General features: G+C 38.6%; 1 non-coding gene across 1 annotated transcript; it reads right to left on the bottom strand.

Annotated features, from left to right (window-relative positions):
- Positions 1-677: 677 nt before the first annotated feature.
- Positions 678-781, bottom strand: LOC112713966 (small nucleolar RNA R71). Its single transcript, XR_003158930.1, has one exon. It is a non-coding gene; the product is annotated as a small nucleolar RNA R71 (small nucleolar RNA).
- Positions 782-19,013: the final 18,232 nt, after the last annotated feature.

Genomic DNA, 19,013 nt, shown 5'->3' with positions numbered 1-19,013 from the left:
ATCTCCAATCACTGCCTCTATCATTACCCTTGTGTTTGGATTCTCCTTTCTTTATTCTTTTCTTCTTCTACTAATAATAAGGATCCTCTTTACTGTGACATAGAGGATTTCTCTTCTTTTCTTGTTCTCTTCTCTTTCATATGATCAGGAACAAGGAAAAAAGTACTCTTATTGAAGTTGATCCCGAACCTGAAAGGACTCTGAAGAGGAAACTAAGAGAAGCTAAATTACAACAATCCAGAGGCAACCTTTCTGAAATTTTCAAACAAGAGAAGGAGATGGCAGCCGAACCCAACAACAATAATGCAAGGAGAATGCTTGGTGATTTTACTAAATCCATGTCCAAGTTTGATGGAAGAAGCATCTCAATTCCTACCATTGGAGCAAACAATTTTGAGCTGAAACCTCAAGTAGTTGCTCTAATGCAACAGAACTGCAAGTTTCATGGACTTCCATCTAAAGATCCTTACCAGTTTTTAACTGAGTTCTTGCAGATTTGTGAGACTGTTAAGGCGAATGAAGTAGATCCTGAAGTCTATAGGCTCATGTTTTTCCCTTTTGCTGTAAGAGACAGAGCTAGAACATGGTTGGACTCACAACCTAAAGATAGCCTGGACTCCTGGGATAAGCTGGTCACGGCCTTCTTGGATAAATTCTTTCCTCCTCAAAAGCTGAGCAAGCTTAGAGTGGATGTTCAGACCTTCAAGCAAAAAGATGGTGAATCCCTCTATGAAGCTTGGGAAAGATACAAGCAGATGACCAAAAAGTGTCCTTCTGACATGTTTTCAGAGTGGACCATATTAGATATATTCTATTATGGTCTATCTGAATTTTCCAAGATGTCATTGGACCACTCTGCAGGTGGATCCATTCACCTAAAGAAAACGCCTGCAGAAGCTCAGGAACTTATTGCCATGGTTGCAAATAACCAATTCATGTATACTTCTGAGAGGAATTCCGTGAATAATGGGACGCCTCAGAGGAAGAGAGTTCTTGAAATTGATGCTCTGAATGCCATATTGGCTCAGAACAAAGTGTTGACTCAGCAAGTCAACATGATTTCTCAAAGTCTGAATGGATGGCAAAATGCATCCAACAGTACTAAAGAGGCATCTTCTGAAGAAGAAACTTATGATCCTAAAAACCCTGCAATGGCAGAGGTAAATTACATGGGTGAACCTTATGGAAACACCTATAATTCATCATGGAGAAATCATCCAAATTTCTCATGGAAGGATCAACAAAAGCCTCAACAAGGCTTTAATAATGGTGGAAGAAATAGGCTCAGCAATATCAAGCCTTATCCATCATCTTCTCAGCAACAGACAGATAATTATAAACAGAATACCTCTAACTTAGCAAACTTAGTCTCTGATCTGTCTAAGGCCACTTTAAGTTTCATGAATGAAACAAGGTCCTCCATCAGAAATCTGAAGGCACAGGTGGGCCAGCTGAGTAAGAAAATCACTGAAACCCCTCCTAGTACTCTCCCAAGCAATACTGAAGAAAATTCAAAAAGAGAGTGCAAGGCCATTGATATAATCAATATGGCCGAATGCAAGGAGGAGGGAGAGGACGCGAATCCCAATGAGGAAGATCTCATGGGACGTCTCTCAAGCAGGAAGGAGTTCCCTATTGAGGATCCAAAGGAATCTGAAACTCATATAGAGACCATAGAGATTCCATTAAATCTCCTTCTGCCATTCATGAGCTCTGAAGATTATTCTTCCTCTGAAGAGGATGAAGATGTAACTGGAGAGCAAGTTGCTTAATATTTAGGAGCCGTCATGAAGCTGAATGCTAAGTTATTTGGTAATGAGACTTGGGAAGGTGAACCTCCCTTGCTCATTAGTGAACTTGATACATGGGTTCAGCAAACTTTACCTCAAAAGAAACAAGATCCTGGGAAATTCTTAATGCCCTGTACCATAGGCACCATGACCTTTGAAAAAGCTCTGTGTGACCTAGGGTCAGGCATAAATCTTATACCACTCTCTATAATGGAGAAGCTGGGGATCATTGTGGTACAGCCTACCTTATTCTCATTACAATTGGCAGACAAGTCAGTAAGACAAGCTTATGGATTAGTAGAGGACGTGTTGGTAAAGGTTAAAGGCCTTTACATTCCTGCTGATTTCATAATCTTAGACACTAGGAAGGAGGAGGATGAATGCATCATCCTTGGAAGACCTTTCCTAGCCACAGCAGAAGCTGTGATAGATTTTAACAGAGGAGAATTAGTCCTTCAATTGAATGGGGACTACCTTGTGTTTAAGGCACACGGCTATCCTTCTGTAACAAGGGAGAGTAAGCATGCAGAGCTTCTCTCAGTACAAAGTCAAAGAGAGCCCCCACAATTAAACTCTAAGTTTGGTGTTGGGAGGCCACAACCAAACTCAAAGTTTGGTGTTGGGACTATACAACATTGACCTGATCACCTGTGCGGCTCCATGAGAGCCCACTGTCAAGCTATTGACATTAAAGAAGCGTTTATTGGGAGGCAACCCAATTTTTATTTATCTAATTTTATTTTTTATTTTATTGTTCTTTTGTGTTTTATTAGGTTCATGATCATGTGGAGTCACAAAAAAATATTAAAATTACAAACAGAATAAAAAATAGCAGAAGAAAAATACACCCTGGAGGAAGGACTTACTGGCGTTTAAACGCCAGTAAGGAGCATCTGGCTGGCGTTCAAATGCCAGAACAGAGCATGGATCTGGTGCTGAACGCCAGAAACAAGCAACACCCCGGCGTTCAAAAGCCAGGAATGCACCCTGAGGAGAGTTGGCGCTGAACGCCAGAAACATGCTACACATGGGCGTTGAACACCCAAAACATGCATCACTTCGGCGTTTAAACACCAGAATTGCATGAAATCCTTGACACCTCAGGATCTATGGACCCCACAGGATCCCCACCTACCATATTCTCCCCTCTTCTCAACATTCATTCTCTCTTTCCAATAAACACTCTTCCCCAAAACCCTTCACCAATCACCTCAATCTCTCTTCCCAATTACCCCCTTCACCACTCACATCCATCTCCTATCCCTATATAAACCCCTCCATTCTCCTTAATTTTCACACAACACAACCCCTCTTCTACACCTTGGCCGAGTACACCTCTCCCCCTCTCCTCCATATTTTCTTCTTCTTCTTCTTCTCTTCTTTCATCTCTTGCTCGAGGGCGAGCAATATTCTAAGTTTGGTGTGGTAAAAGCATAGTTTTTTTTTGTTTTTCCATAACCATTGATGGCACCTAAGGCCGGAGAATCCTCTAGAAAAAGGAAAGGGAAGACAAAAGCTTCCACCTCCGAGTCATGGGAGATGGAAAGATTCATCTCCAAAGCCCATCAAGACCACTTCTATGATGTTGTGGCCAATAAGAAGGTGATCCCCGAGGTCCCTTTCAAGCTCAAGAAAAATGAGGTTGGGAAGTTCTAACCAATCCCATCCAACAAGTCGGAATCTTAATGCTTCAAGAGTTCTATGCCAATGCATGGATCACTAGGAATCATGATCAAAGTAAGAACCCGAACCCAAAGAATTATCTTACAATGGTTCGGGGGAAATACTTAGATTTTAGCCCGGAAAATGTGAGGTTGGCGTTCAACTTGCCCATGATGCAAGGAGATGCACGCCCCTACACTAGAAGGGTCAACTTTAATCAAAGGTTGGACCAAGTCCTTATGGACATATGTGTGGAAGGAGCTCAATGGAAAAGAGACTCTAAAGGCAAGCCGGTTCAATTAAGAAGACTGGACCTCAAGCCTGTGGCTAGAGGATGGTTGGAGTTCATCCAACGCTCCATCATCCCTACTAGCAACCGATCTGAAGTTACTGTGGATCGGGCCATCATGATTCATAGCATCATGAATGGAGAGGAAGTAGAAGTTCATAAAGTCATCTCCCATGAATTCTACAAAATAGCCAATAAGCCCTCTACTTTGGCAAGGCTAGCTTTTCCTCATCTTATTTGCCATCTATGTTACTCAGCTGGAGTTATCATAGAAGGAGACATCCTCATTGAGGAGGACAAGCCCATCACTAAGAAAAGGATGGAGCAAACAAGAGAGCTCACTCATGGAACCCAAGAGACGCATGAGGAAGCTCATCACCAAGAAATCCTGGAGATGCCTCAAGGGATGCACTTTCCTCCCAACAACTATTGGAAACAACTCAACACTTTCTTAGAAGATTTGAGTTACAATGTGGATCAATTAAGGGTGGAACATCAAGAGCACTCCATCATTCTCTATGAAATTAGAGAAGATCAAAGAGCAATGAAGGAGGAGCAACAAAGGCAAGGAAGGGACATAGAAGAGCTTAAGGACATCATTGGTCCTTCAAGAAGAAGACGCCACTAAGGTGGATTCATTCCTTGTTCTTATTTTTTTCTGTTTTTTGTTTTTATCTATGTTTTGTGTCTCTACTTCATGATCATTAGTATGTAGTAACTATGTCTTAAAGCTATGAATAAATTCCATAAATCCTTCACCTCTCTTAAATGAAAAATGTTTTTAATTCAAAAGAACAAGAAGTACATAAATTTCGAAAATTGTTGTTTTCTGAATGAATGCTTAAATAGTGCATATTTTTTTATCTTGTTATTTATGAATGTTAAAATTGTTGGCTCTTGAAAGAATGATGAAAAAGAGAAATGTTATTGATGTTCTGAAAAATCATAAAATTGATTCTTGAAGCAAGAAAAAGCAGTGAATAGCAAAAGCTTGTAAAAAAAAAGCAAGCAGAAAAAGCCAATAGCCCTTAAAACCAAAAGTCAAGGGTAAAAAGGATCCAAGGCTTTGAGCATCAATGGATAGGAGGGCCTAAGGAAATAAAATCCAGGCCTAAGCGGCTAAATCAAGCTGTCCCTAACCATGTGCTTGTGGCATGCAGGTCCAAATGAAAAGCTTGAGACTGAGTGGTTAAAGTCGTGATCCAAAGCAAAAAGAGTGTGCTTAAGAGCTCTAGACACCTCTAACTGGGGACTCTAGCAAAGCTGAGTCACAATCTGAAAAGGTTCACCCACTCATGTGTCTATGGCATTTATGTATCCGGTGGTAATACTGGAAAACAAAATGCTTAGGGCCACGGCCAAGACTCATAAAAGTAGCTGTGTTCAAGAATTAACAAACTTAACTAGGAGAATCAATAACACTATCTGAAATTCTAAGTTCCTATAGAAGCGAATCATTCTAAACTTCAAAGGAAAAAATGAGATGCCAAAACTGTTCACAAGCAAAACGCTACAAGTCCTGCTCATTGATATTTTGGGATTTATAGTATATTCTCTTCTTTTTATCCTAATTGATCTTTAGTTGCTTGGGGACAAGCAACAATTTAAGTTTGGTGTTGTGATGAGCGGATAATTTATACGCTTTTTGGCATTGTTTTTAGGTAGTTTTTAGTATGATCTAGTTACTTTTAGGGATGTTTTCATTAGTTTTTATGCTAAATTCACCCTTCTGGACTTTACTATGAGTTTGTGTGTTTTTCTGTGATTTCAGGTATTTTCTGGCTGAAATTGAGGGACCTGAGCAAAACTTTGATAGAAGACTAACAAAGGACTGCTGATGCTATTGGAATCTGACCTCTCTGCACTTGAAATAGATTTTCTGGAGCTACAGAACTCCAAATGGTGCGCTCTTAATGGCGTTGGAAAGTGGACATCCAGAGATTTCCAAAAATATATAATAGTCCATACTTTATTTGTAATTAGATGACGTAAACTAGCGCTCAATGCCAGTTCCATGCTGCATTCTGGAGTCAAACACCAGAAACACATCACGAACCAGAGTTGCACGCCCAAAACACGTTACAACTTGGCGTTCAACTCCAAGAGAAGCCTCAGCTCATGGATAGATGAAGCTCAGCCCAAGCACACACCAAGTGGGCCCCGGAAGTGAATTTATGCATCAATTACTTACTTCTGTAAACCCTAGTAGCTAGTTTAGTATAAATAGAACTTTTTACTAGTTTATTAGGGATCTTTGTTCAGTTTATGCGATATTAGACATTGGGGGCTGGCCATTCAGCCATGCCTAGACCTTCATCACTTATGTATTTTCAACGGTGGAGTTTCTACACACCATAGATTAAGGGTGTGGAGCTTTGCTGTACCTCGAGTTTTAATGCAATTTCTACTATTTTCTATTCAAGTCGACTTATTCTTATTCTAAGATATTCGTTGCACTTCAACATGATGAATATGATGATCTGTGACACTCATCATCATTCTCACCTATGAACGCGTGACTGACAGCCACTTCCGTTCTACTTTAGGTCGGGTGCATATCTCTTGGATTCCTTAATCAGAATCTTCGTGGTATAAGCTAGACTTTTGATGGCGGCATTCATGGGAATCCAGAAAGTCTAACCTTGTCTGTGGTGTTCCGAGTAGGGTTTCGGGATTGAATGACCGTGACGAGCTTTAAACTTGCGATTGCTGGGCGTGATGAAAAACGCATAAGAATCAAGGGATTCTATTCCAACATGATCGAGAACCGACAAATGATTAGCCGTGCTGTGACAGAGCATTTGGACCATTTTCACTGAGAGGATGGGATGTAGCCATTGACAACGGTGATACCCTACATACAGCTTGCCATGGAAAGGAGTGACAAAGATTGGATAAAAGCAGTAGGAAAGCAGAGATCCAACAGGGACAAGCATCTCCAGACACTTATCTAAAATTCCCACCATTGAATTACATGAGTAACTCTATCTTTATTTTATGTTTAATTTATTATTATTATTCGAAAATCCAATAATCTCTTAATATAGTTGAATCCGCTTGACTGGGATTTACAAGATGACCATAGCTTGCTTCATACCAACAATTTCTGTGGGATCGACCCTTACTCACGTAAGGTATTACTTGGACGACCCAGTACACTTGCTGGTTAGTTGTGTGGAGTTGTGACAAAGTGTGATTCATGTTTGAGAGCACCAAGTCTTTGGAGCCATTGTTGATGATCATAATTTCATCCACCAACACACCAAGTGGGCTCAGAAGTGGATTTCTGAATCATTTACTTATCTATGTAAACCCTAGTAACTAGTTTAGTATAAATAGGAGTTTTTACTATTGTATTCAGATCTTTGGGAACATCTTTTGATCTCTTGATCACGTTTCGGGGGCTGGCCATTCGGCCATGCCTAGACCATCATCACTTATGTATTTTCAACGATGGAGTTTTTACACACCATAGCTTAAGGTATGGAGCTCTGCTGTTCCTCGAGTATTAATGCAAAGTACTACTATTTTTCTACTCAAATTACGCTTATTCTTATTCTAAGATATTCATTCGTACCCAAGAACATGATGAATGTGATGATTATGTGACGCTCATCACCATTCTCAACCTATGAATGCGTGCCTGACAACCACTCTGTTCTACAGCTTGAATGTATATCTCTTGGAAACCTGGTCCACGACGCATTGTTGCCTCTCCTAACAACAGAACCTTCTATTCCGTGAGATCAGAGTCTTCGTGGTATAAGCTAGAATCAATTGGCAGCATTCTTGAGATCCAGAAAGTCTAAACCTTGTCTGTGGTATTCCGAGTAGGATCTGGGATGGGATGACTGTGACGAGCTTCGAACTCATGACTGTTGGGCGTAGTGACAGACGCAAAAGAATCATTGGATCTTATTCTGACACAAGTGAGAACCGACAGATGATTAGCCCTACGTATCCCGTAGCTGGATGATTTTCACTGAGAGGATGGATGGTAGCCATTGACAACGGTGATCCCCCTACATACAGCTTGCCATGGAAAGGAGTATGAATGATTGAATGAATACAGTAGGAAAGCGAAGATTCAGAAGGAATAACTTATCTCCATACGCTTATCTGAAATTCCCACCAATGAATTACATAGGTATCTCTATCTTTATTTTATGTTTATTTATCTTTTAATTATCAAAACTCCATAACCATTTGAATCCGCCTGACTGAGATTTACAAGATGACCATAGCTTGCTTCAAGCCGACAATCTCCGAGGGATCGACCCTTACTCACGTAAGGTTTATTACTTGGACGACCCAGTGCACTTGCTAGTTAGTTGTGCGAAGTTTTGAAAAAAAGTTGAGAATACAATTGTGCATACCAAGTTTTTGGCGCCATTGAGATCACAACTTCGTACACCAAGCTTTTGGTACCGTTACCGGGGATTGTTCGAGTTTGGACAACTGACGGTTCATCTTGTTGCTTAGATTATGTAATTTTCTTCTTGTTTCAACCTTTGTTTTATTTTCAAAAAGTTTTCAAAAATCTTACAAAATTTTTTTTCTTCTTTTTCGTTTTTCCAAAATAATTTTCAAAAAATCCAAAAAAATTATAAAATCATAAAAACCAAAAAAATTTTGTGTTTCTTGTTTGAGTATAGAGTTAGGTTTTGAGTTTGGTGTCAATTGCATGTTTTAATTTTTCTAAAAATTTTTGAAAACTCATGCATGGTGTTCTTCATGATCTTCAAGTTGTTCTTGATAAGTCTCCTTGTTTATTCCTAAAATTTTCTTGTTTTGTGTCTTTTCTTGTTTTTCATATGTGTTTTTGAATTCATGGTGTCTAAACATGAAAAATCTCTAAGTTTGGTGTCTTGCATGTTTTTCTTTTCTTGAAAACTTTTCAAAAATAAGTTCTTGATGTTCATCATGATCTTCAAAGTGTTCTTGGTGTTCATCTTGACATTCATAGTGTTCTTGCATGCATCATTTATTTTAATCCAAAATTTTTATGTGTTGAGTCATTTTGTGGTTTTTCACTTTCCTCATTAAATTCAAAAAAATAAAAAATATATATATCTTTTCCTTATTTCACTCATAAATTTCGAAATCTTTGGGTTGACTTAGTCAAAAAAATTTAAAATAAGTTGTTTCTTGTTAGTCAAGTCAAGATTTCAATTTCAAAAATCCTATCTTTTCAAAACTTTTCAAAAATCAAACCTTTTTCATCTTTTCTTTCATGTTTTTCGAAAATTTTAAAAATTATTTTTCAAAATATTTTTCTTAATTTCATTTCAAATTTTCAAAAAAAACTTTACTAACAATTAATGTGATTGATTCAAAAATTTCAAGTTTGTTACTTTCTTGTTAAGAAAGGTTCAACCTTTAAATTCTAGAATCATATCTTTTAGTTTCTTGTTAGTCAAGTCATTAACTTTAATTTTCAAAATCAAATCTTTCTAAATTTCTTTTTCAAAATAAATTTCAATCATATCTTTTTAATCATATCTTTTCAATCATATCTTTTCAAACATATCTTTTTCAAATCATATCTTTTTCAAAATCAATTTCAAAATATTTTCTAACTTCTTATCTTTTCAAAATTGATTTTCAAATCTTTTTCAATTAACTACTTAACTTTATGTTTGATTTTAAAATTCTTATCTTTTTCAAAACCATCTAACTACTTTCTTCTCTCTGTAATTTTCGAAAATCATTAACTTCTTTTTCAAAATTCTTTTTAATTAACTAATTGTTTTAAATTTTAATTTTATTCTATTTCTTCTCTTAATTTTCGAATTCTAACTAAATTTTAAAATAAAACAAAAATATTTTCCTTTTCCTTTTAATTATTTCCGAAAACTCTCTCTCTCTCTTATCTTCTTCTATTTATTTATTTAATCACTAACACTATTCTCTTCTTCTTATAATTCGAACCCTCTCTCCCTCTCTGTGTTCGAATTCTTCATCTCTTCTCTCTACATCATTCTTCTATTCTTTTCTTCTTCTACTCACATAAAGGAATCTCTATACTGTGACATAGAGGATTCCTCTTCCTTTTCTGTTCTTTTCTTTTTCATATGAGCAGGAGCAAGGACAAGAACATTCTTGTTGAAGCTGACCCTGAACCTGAAAGGACTCTGAAGAAGAAGCTAAAGCACAACAATCCAGAGAAAACCTTACAGAGAATCTCAAAAAAGAAGTAATGGCTGAACCCAACAACAATGCAAGGAAGATGCTTGGTGACTTCACTGCACCAAATTCCAACTTCCATAGAAGAAGCATCTCAATCCCTGCCATTGGAGCAAATAACTTTGAGCTAAAACCTCAATTAGTTTCTCTGATTCAATAGAATTGCAAGTTTCATGGACTTCCATCAGAAGATCATTTTCAGTTCTTAACTGAATTCTTGCATATCTGTGATACTGTTAAGACCAATGGAGTTGATCCCGAGGTCTATAAGCTTATGCTTTTCCCTTTTGCTGTAAGAGATAGAGCTAGAATATGGTTGGACTCTCAACCTAGAGATAGCCTGAACTCTTGGGATAAGCTGGTCACGGCTTTCTTACCCAAATTCTTTCCTCCTCAAAAGCTGAGCAAGCTTAGAGTGGATGTTCAAACCTTTAGGCAGAAAGAAGGTGAATCCCTCTATGAAGCTTGGAAAAGATACAAGCAACTGGCCAAAAAGTGTCCTTCGGACATGCTCTCAGAATGAACCATCCTGGATATATTCTATGATGGTCTGTCTAAATTGTCTAAGATGTCATTGGACTATTCTGCAGGTGGATCTATTCACCTGAAGAAAACATCTACAGAAGCTCAGGAACTCATTGAAATGGTTGCAAATAACCAGTTCATGTACACCTCTGAAAGGAATCCTGTGAGTAATGGAACACCTCAGAAGAAGGGAGTTCTTGAAATTGATGCTCTGAATGCCATATTGGCTCAGAACAAAATGTTGACTCAGCAAGTCAATATGATTTCTTAGAGTCTAAATAGATTGAAAAATGCATCCAACAGTACTAAAGAAGCATCCTCTGAAGAAGAAGCTTATGATCCTGAGAACCCTGCAATGGCAGAGGTGAATTACATGGGTGAAGCCTATGGAAACACCTATAATCCATCATGGAGAAAATCATCCAAATTTCTCATGGAATGATCAACAAAAGCCTCAACAAGGCTTTAACAATAATAATGGTGGAAGAAATAGGTTTAGCAATGGCAAGCCTTTTCCATCATCCTCTCAGCAACAGACAGAGAATTCTGAGCAGAACCTATCTAGCTTAGCAAATATAGTCTCTGATCTATCTAAGGCCACTCTCAGTTTTATGAATGAAACAAGATCCTCCATCAGAAACATGGAGGCACAAGTGGGCCAGCTGAGTAAAAGAGTCACTGAAACTCCTCCTAGTACTCTTCCAAGCAATACAGAAGAGAATCCGAAAAGAGAGTGCAATGTGGTGCACAAAAATGTGATCATCAACAATGGCGCCAATAAACTTGGAGCTCTCAAACGTGAATCACACTTTGTCACAACTTCGTACAACTAACCAGCAAGTGCACTGGGTCGTCCAAGTAATACCTTAAGTGAGTAAGGGTCGATCCTACGGAGATTGTTGGTATGAAGCAAGCTATGGTCATCTTGTAAATCTCAGTCAGGCGGATTCAAATGGTTATAATGGTTTTTGAATAACAAGATGAATAAAGCATGGAATAGAGATAGATATACTTATGTAAATCATTGGTGGGAATTTCAGGTAAGTGCATAGAGACACTGTGTTCCTTCTGAATCTCTGCTTTCCTACTGCTTCCATCCAATCATTCTTACTCCCTTCCATGGCAAGCTGTATGTAGGGTGTCACCGTTGTCAATGGCTACTTCCCATCCTCTCAGTGAAAATGGTCCAAATGCTCTGTCACAGCACGGCTAATCATCTGTCGGTTCTCGATCATGTCGGAATAGAATCCAGTGATTCTTTTGCGTCTGTCACTACGCCCAACACTCGCGAGTTTAAAGCTCGTCACAGTCATTCAATCCCAGAATCCTACTCAGAATACCACAGACAAGGTTTAGACTTTCCGGATTCTCAAGAATGCTGCCAATGGATTCTAGCTTATACCACGAAGATTCTGATTAAGGAATCCAAGAGATACTCATTCAATCGAAAGTAGAACGGAGGTGGTTGTCAGGCACGCGCTCATAGGTTGAGAATGGTGATGAGTGTCATGGATCATCACATTCATCAGGTTGAAGTGCGAATGAATATCTTAGAATAAGAATAAGCGTGAATTGAATAGAAGAACAGTAGTAATTGCATTAGTACTCGAGGTACAGCAGAGCTCCACACCTTAATCTATGGTGTGTAGAAACTCCACCATTGAAAATACATAAGTGATAATGGTTCAGGCATGCCGAATAGCCAGCCCCCAAACGTGATCAATAGTCTCCAAAAATGATCTAAGGAAAGCTAAAGATGTCGAATACAGTAGTAAAAAGTTCTATTTATACTAGACTAGCCACTAGGGTTTACAGAAATACGTCTAAGAGCAGAAATCCACTTCCAAGGCCCACTTTGGTGTGTGCTTGGGATGAGCTTGAGCTTTACATGTGCAGAGGCTTCTCTTGGGGTTAAACGCCAAGTTGTAATGTCTGTTTGGCGGTTTACTCCAGAATGCAGCATGGAACTGGCGTTGAACGCCAGTTTGCGTTGTCAAAACTTGAATAAAATATAGACTATCATATATTGCTGGAAATCCCTGGATGTCTACTTTCCAACGCATTTGAGATCACGCCATTTGAGGTTCTATAGCTCTTGAAAATCCATTTCGAGTGCAGGGAGATCAGAATCCAATAGCATCAGCAGTCCTTTTTCACCTTGAATCAGATTTTTGCTCAGGTCCCTCAATTTCAGCCAGAAAATATCTGAAATCATAGAAAAACACACAAACTCATAGTAAAGTCCAGAAATGTGAATTTTGCATAAAAAACTAATAAAAACATCCCTAAAAGTAGCTAGATCCTACTAAAAACTACCTAAAAACAATGCCAAAAAGCGTATAAATTATCCGCTCATCACAACACCAAACTTAAATTGTTGCTTGTCCCCAAGCAACTGAAAATTAAATAGGATAAAAAGAAGAGAATATACTATAAATCTCAAAATATCAATGAAAATTAGTTCTAATTAGATGAGCGGGACTTGTAGCTTTTTACTTCTGAACAGTTTTGGCATCTCACTTTATCCTTTGTTGTTTAGAATGATTGGCATCCATAGGAACTCATAGTTCAGATAGTGTTATTGATTCTCCTAGTTAAGTATGTTGATTCTTGAACACAGCTACGTTTATGAGTCTTGGCCGTGGCCCTAAGCATTTTGTTTTCCAGTATTACCACCGGATACATAAATGCCACAAACACATGACTGGGTGAACCTTTTTAGATTGTGACTCAGCTTTGCTAAAGTCCCCAATTAGAGGTGTCCAGAGCTCTTAAGCATACTCTTTTTGCTTTGGATCACGACTTTAACAACTCTGTCTCAAGCTTTTCACTTGGACCTGCATGCCACAAGCACATGGTTAGGGACAGCTTGATTTAGCCGCTTAGGCCTGGATTTTATTTCCTTGGGCCCTCCTATCCATTGATGCTCAAAGTCTTGGATCCTTTTTACCCTTGCCTTTTGGTTTTAAGGGCTATTGGCTTTTTCTGCTTGCTTTTTCGTTTTCTTTTATATTTTTTTCGCAAGCTTTGTTCTTCACTGCTTTTTCTTGCTTCAAGAATCAATTTTATGATTTTTTAGATATCAATAACATTTCTCTTTTTCATCATTCTTTCAAGAGCCAACAATTTTAACATTCATAAACAACAAGATAAAAATATGCACTGTTTAAGCATTCATTCAGAAAACAAAAAGTATTGTCACCACATCAATATAATTAAACTAATTTCAAGGATGAATTCGAAACTCATGTACTTCTTGTTCTTTTATATTAAAAACATTTTTCATTTAAGAAAGGTGAAGGATTCATGGAATTATTCATAGCCTTAAGACATAGTTACTAAATACTAATGATCATGTAAAAAAGACACAAACATAGACAAACATGAAGCTCAAAAATCGAAAAATAGAGAGATAAGAACAAGGAAGTTAAGGAATGAGTCCACCTTAGTGAGGATGGCGCCTTCTTCTTGAAGGAGCAATGGTGTCCTTGAGCTCCTCTATGTCTCTTCCTTGCTTCTGTTGCTTGATCCCTAGTGATTTTGGTGCTCCTATCCTTAGTTGCTCCCAATAATTGTGTGGAGGAAAATGTATCCCCTGAGGTATCTCAGGGATTTCTTAATGAGGGAATTCCTCAAGCTCTTGTTGGGGTTCATGAGTGGGCTCTCTTGATGTGCAGTCAAATGCTCTACTACTGAGCTATGGACCCTTGAGATGAATCTCTCCATCTCCCATGACTCGGAGGTGGAAGCTTTTGTCTTCCCTTTCCTCTTTCTAGAGGTTTCTCCGGCCTTAGGTGCCATAAATAGTTATGGAAAAACAAAAAGCTATGCTTTTACCACACCAAACTTAGAATGTTGCTCGCCCTCGAGCAAAAGAAGAAAGAATAGAAGAGGAAGAAGATATGGAGGAGAGGGAGAGATGTGTGGGTTTCGGCCAAGGGGGAGAATAGAGGGTAGTGTTGTGTGAAAATGAAGAAGGATGGAGGAGTTTATATAGTGGATGGAGAGGGGTTTATGGTTCGGTCATGTAAGGTGGGTGATGGTTGGATTTTTGACGGTTTAGAAATTCACTAATGAAATCTCGTTGTAAAGTATAGTTTCTAAACCAAACAATAATCCTTTCATACAAAAAGTTGTTTGTCACTAGTACAAACCCCTAAAATTTATAAACCGAAGTATTGGACCTCGGGTCGTTCTCCCTAGGAATTACAATAAAGTGTCTTGTTATTGGTTAGAAATGTGTTTTGGGGTTTCGGATAAGAAGCATGAAAGTAAATGGCAATGAAAATAAACTAACAACTATAAAAGGCTCTTGGCAAGGTATGAAAATTAGGAGTCCTATCCTAGTTATCCTTCTCAATTGTGATGAGAATTGTTCATTGCTACCACTTAGTTAACCCTTACTAAATAAAGGAAAGTCAAGTGGATGAATTGACTTGAGCCACAAGTCCTAGCCAACTCCCAAGGAAAGACTAGCTTTAGTGCACTCTAAACCAATTAGCAATCTCTCTAATTACCAATCAACAAAGGAATTAGATAACTCAAGTGTCACTAATTACTCTACCTAGGCCAAGAGGAACAAAATCTATACTATATCTAGAAGAGGCATTTCAACAAACACATAAAAGGCAATAAAAGTAAACAACATAAATTGCAAGAATTAAAGAGAGATCTAACTACAAAGGCAAGAGATCAACAATAGAAAAGCAAAGAAGAACAATTTTTATGAATTACCTCTTATTGAATTGAAAGAAAATGGAACGAACAATAGTAGATCTACAACAAAACACAAGAACAACATAAAGAAAATTACAATAAAAGAATGGAAGAAGAATGAATGTAACAACAAGGAATTGAGAAGATAGAAGTAAAAGAAGATGAATTAAAATCTAGATCTAAGAACTAAACCTAATCCTAATCCTAATTCTAGAGAGAAAAGAGAGCTTCTCTCTCTAGAAACTACTTCTAAACTAATCCTAATGAGTGTGAATGAACTCATCTCCCTTTGCTCTTCAATCCTTGGCTTTAAATAGCAGTTTAGGCACCAAAGTTGGTTGGAATTGGGCCCCAAAACCCTTGAGAACTTGTTGGCCACGTTTTCATTAAAAAATCATAAACCAGCACCGACGCGTACACGCACAGCACGCGTACGCGTCCATGGGGTGATTCGCAAGGTGCGCGCAAGCGCCAGGTGCGCGCGCGCGTCCATGGGCGAGTTCAACTTCTTTGACGTTTCATGATTTCTCCACTTTGCATGCTTTCCCTCTTCACTCCTTTGATCCATTCCTAGCCTTTTCAATCTGAAATCACTAACAAACATATCAAGGCATCTAATGGAATCAAGGAGAATTAGATTTAGCTATTTTAAGTTCTAAAAAGCATGTTTTCACATCTAAGCACAAATAAGGAGACAATCACCAAACTATGCTAATTCAATGGATAAATATGGGTAAAAGGTGATAAAATCTCTTAAAATCAATACAAGATAAACCGTCAAAACGGGGTTTATCAGTGGGTTTGGGTCGGAAAGAGATTTTGAATTTGAAGGTATGTGGGGTTTATGGGGAAGAATGGATGGATGTGATTGGTGAAGGGGTAATGGGGAAGAGAGATTGAGTGAAGAAGAGAGAGGTGGGGTAGGTTGGGATCCTGTGGGGTCCACAGATCTTGAGGTGTCAAGGATTTCTCATCCCTGCACCTTTTAGGCGTGTAAAACGCCATCTCTATGCAATCCTGGCGTTTAACGCAAGACTGCAGCATGTTTCTGGCGTTAAACGCCACTTCCATGCTTGTTTTGGGCGTTCAACGCCAATCTGCAGCATTTTTCTGGCGTTGAACGCCACTTCCATGCTTCTTTCTGGCATTAAACGACAGCTCTATGCTCTTTACTAGCATCTAAATGCCAGTGAGTTCCTCCTCCAGGGTGTGCTTTTTCTTCTGCTATTTTTGATTCTATTTTTAATTTTTGTAATTGTTTTGTGACTCCACATGATCATAAATCTAATAAAACATAAAAAAATAATAGAAATATATATAAATAAAAATTGGGTTGCCTCCTAATAAGTGCTTCTTTAATGTCAATAGCTTGACAGTGAGCTCTCATGGAGCTTCACAGATGTTCAGAGCATTGTTGGGACCTCCTAACACCAAACTTAGAGTTTGAATGTGCGGGTTCAACACCAAACTTAGAGTTTGGTTGTGGCCTCCCAACACCAAACTTAAAGTTTGATTGTGGGGGCTTTGTTTGACTTTGTATTGAGAGAAGCTTATTGTGCCTCTTTTCCATGTTTACAGAAGGATAACCTTGAGCTTTAAACACAAGGTAGTTCCCATTCAATTGAAGGACTAGTTCACCTCTGTCGACATCAATCACAGCTTTTGCTATGGCTAGGAAGGGTCTTCCAAGAATGATGGATTCATTCTCATCCTTCCCAGTGTCTAAGATTATGAAATCAGCAGGAATGTAAAGGCCTTCAACCTTTACCAACACGTCCTCTACCAATCCATAAGCTTGTTTTATTAACTTGTCTGCCATCTCTAATGAGATTCTTGCAGCTTGTACCTCAAAAATCCCCAGTTTCTCCATTACAGAGAGTGGCATAAGATTTATACCTAACCCCAGGTCACATAGAGCCTTCTCAAAGGTCATGGTGCCTATGGTACAGGATATTAAGAATTTACCAGGATCTTGTTTCTTTTGAGGTGGAGTTTGCTGAACCCATGTATCTAGTTCACTAATGAGCAAGGGAGGTTCACCTTCCCAAGTCTCATTACCAAACAACTTGGCATTCAGCTTCATGATGGCTCCTAGATATGGAGCAACTTGCTCTTCGGTTACATCTTCATCCTCTTCAGAGAAAGAATAGTTCTCAGAGCTCATGAATGGTAGAATGAAGTTTAATGGAATCTCTATGGTCTCTATATAAGCCTCATATTCCTTTAGGTCCTCAATAGGGAACTCCTTTCTGTCTGGGGGACGTCCCATGAGGTCTTTCTCATTTGGATTCATGTCCTCCCCTTCCTCCTTGGATTCGGCCATTTTGATTATATCAATGGCCTTGCACTCTCTTTTTGGATCCTCTTCTGTATTTCTTGGGAGGGTACTAGGAGGAGTTTCAGTGATTTTCTTACTCAGCTGACCCACTTGTGCCTCCAAGTTTCTAATGGAGGACCTTGTTTCATTCATGAAACTTAAAAGTAGCCTTAGATAGATCAGAGACTATGTTTGCTAAGCTAGAGGGGCTCTGCTCAGAATTCCCTGTCTGTTGCTGAGAAGATGATGGAAAAGGCTTGCTATTGCTAAGCCTGTTTCTTCCACCATTATTAAAGCCTTGTTGAGGCTTTTGTTGATCTTTCCATGAGAAATTTGGATGATTTCTCCATGAGGAATTATACGTGTTCCCATAGGGTTCACCCATGTAATTCACCTCTGCTATTGCAGGGTTCACATGATCATAAGCTTCTTCTTCAGAAGATGCCTCTTTAGTACTGTTGGATGCATTTTGTCATCCATTCAGACTCTGAGAAATCATGTTGAGTTGCTGAGTCAACATTTTGTTCTGAGCCAATATGGCATTCAGAGCATCAATTTCAAGAACTCCCATTTTCTGAGGCGTCCCATTACTCACAGGATTCCTCTCAGAGGTGTACATGAATTGGTTATTTGCAACCATGTCAATGAGTTCTTGAGCTTCTGCAGGCATTTTCTTTAGGTGAATGGATCCACCTGTAGAATGGTCCAGTGACATCTTAGAAAGCTCAGATAGACCATCATAGAATATATCTAAAATGGTCTACTCTGAAAGCATGCCAGAACGACACTTTTTGGTCAACTACTTATATCTTTCCCAAGCTTTATAGAGGGATTCACCATCTTTTTGCTTGAAGGTCTGAACATCCACTCTAAGCTTGCTCAGCTTTTGAAGAGGAAAGAACTTAGCTAAGAAGGCCGTGACCAGCTAATCCCAAGAGTCTAGGTTATCTTTAAGTTGTGAGTCCAACCATGTTCTAGCTCTGTCTCTTACATCAAAAGGGAAAAGCATGAGCCTATAGACTTCAGGATCTACTCTATTAGTCTTAACAGTATCACAGATCTGCAAGAATTCAATTAAAAACTGATAGGGATCTTCTGATGGAAGTCCATAGAACTTGTAGTTCTATTGCATCAGAGCAACTAGTTGAGGCTTCAGCTCAAAATTGTTTGCTCCAATGGCAGGGATTGAGATGCTTCTTCCCTAAAAATTGGAAGTAGGTGTAGTATAATCACCAAGCATCCTCCTTGCGCCTCCACCATTGTTATTGGGTTCGGCCATGTCTCTTTCTTTTTCGAGATTCTCTATAAGGTTTTCTCTGGATTATTGTGCTTTAGCTTCTCTTAGCTTTTTCTTCAGAGTCCTTTCAGGTTCAGGATCTGCTTCAACAAGAATGTCCTTGTCCTTTCTCCTGCTCATATGAAAAAGAAAAGAACAGAAAAGAAGAGGAATCCTCTATGTCACAGTATAGAGATTCCTTTATGTGAGTAGAAGAAGAGAAGAATAGAAGAAGGAGGAGAAAAATTCGAA

This window comes from Arachis hypogaea, chromosome 1 (genome assembly GCF_003086295.3).
Source record: "Arachis hypogaea cultivar Tifrunner chromosome 1, arahy.Tifrunner.gnm2.J5K5, whole genome shotgun sequence".
Taxonomy (NCBI): Eukaryota; Viridiplantae; Streptophyta; class Magnoliopsida; order Fabales; family Fabaceae; genus Arachis; species Arachis hypogaea.
This window is presented reverse-complemented; position numbering and strand designations above follow the sequence as displayed.